Genomic DNA, 1868 nt, shown 5'->3' on the forward strand with positions numbered 1-1868 from the left:
CAACTGTGTGTGTGATTAGAATTTGTCCACCAAAAACCACTAGATGTACGAATGACGGTCACTGGCGTGGGATTAACGTCCTCCTAAACCTGTTTGAGAAAGAAAGTTGAACCTCTGGCATGAGTGTAATGCTCTCTAAGTTAATCAACTGTGTGTGTGATTAGAATTTGTCCACCAAAAACCACTAGATGTACGAATGACGGTCACTGGCGTGGGATTAACGTCCTCCTAAACCTGTTTGAGAAAGAAAGTTGAACCTCTGGCATGAGTGTAATGCTCTCTAAGTTAATCAACTGTGTGTGTGATTAGAATTTGTCCACCAAAAACCACTAGATGTACGAATGACGGTCACTGGCGTGGGATTAACGTCCTCCTAAACCTGTTTGAGAAAGAAAGTTGAACCTCTGGCATGAGTGTAATGCTCTCTAAGTTAATCAACTGTGTGTGTGATTAGAATTTGTCCACCAAAAACCACTAGATGTACGAATGACGGTCACTGGCGTGGGATTAACGTCCTCCTAAACCTGTTTGAGAAAGAAAGTTGAACCTCTGGCATGAGTGTAATGCTCTCTAAGTTAATCAACTGTGTGTGTGATTAGAATTTGTCCACCAAAAACCACTAGATGTACGAATGACGGTCACTGGCGTGGGATTAACGTCCTCCTAAACCTGTTTGAGAAAGAAAGTTGAACCTCTGGCATGAGTGTAATGCTCTCTAAGTTAATCAACTGTGTGTGTGATTAGAATTTGTCCACCAAAAACCACTAGATGTACGAATGACGGTCACTGGCGTGGGATTAACGTCCTCCTAAACCTGTTTGAGAAAGAAAGTTGAACCTCTGGCATGAGTGTAATGCTCTCTAAGTTAATCAACTGTGTGTGTGATTAGAATTTGTCCACCAAAAACCACTAGATGTACGAATGACGGTCACTGGCGTGGGATTAACGTCCTCCTAAACCTGTTTGAGAAAGAAAGTTGAACCTCTGGCATGAGTGTAATGCTCTCTAAGTTAATCAACTGTGTGTGTGATTAGAATTTGTCCACCAAAAACCACTAGATGTACGAATGACGGTCACTGGCGTGGGATTAACGTCCTCCTAAACCTGTTTGAGAAAGAAAGTTGAACCTCTGGCATGAGTGTAATGCTCTCTAAGTTAATCAACTGTGTGTGTGATTAGAATTTGTCCACCAAAAACCACTAGATGTACGAATGACGGTCACTGGCGTGGGATTAACGTCCTCCTAAACCTGTTTGAGAAAGAAAGTTGAACCTCTGGCATGAGTGTAATGCTCTCTAAGTTAATCAACTGTGTGTGTGATTAGAATTTGTCCACCAAAAACCACTAGATGTACGAATGACGGTCACTGGCGTGGGATTAACGTCCTCCTAAACCTGTTTGAGAAAGAAAGTTGAACCTCTGGCATGAGTGTAATGCTCTCTAAGTTAATCAACTGTGTGTGTGATTAGAATTTGTCCACCAAAAACCACTAGATGTACGAATGACGGTCACTGGCGTGGGATTAACGTCCTCCTAAACCTGTTTGAGAAAGAAAGTTGAACCTCTGGCATGAGTGTAATGCTCTCTAAGTTAATCAACTGTGTGTGTGATTAGAATTTGTCCACCAAAAACCACTAGATGTACGAATGACGGTCACTGGCGTGGGATTAACGTCCTCCTAAACCTGTTTGAGAAAGAAAGTTGAACCTCTGGCATGAGTGTAATGCTCTCTAAGTTAATCAACTGTGTGTGTGATTAGAATTTGTCCACCAAAAACCACTAGATGTACGAATGACGGTCACTGGCGTGGGATTAACGTCCTCCTAAACCTGTTTGAGAAAGAAAGTTGAACCTCTGGCATGAGTGTA

Source organism: Thermobia domestica, chromosome 9, assembly GCF_964235325.1.
Source record: "Thermobia domestica chromosome 9, izTheDome1.hap1.1, whole genome shotgun sequence".
Taxonomy (NCBI): domain Eukaryota; kingdom Metazoa; phylum Arthropoda; class Insecta; order Zygentoma; family Lepismatidae; genus Thermobia; species Thermobia domestica.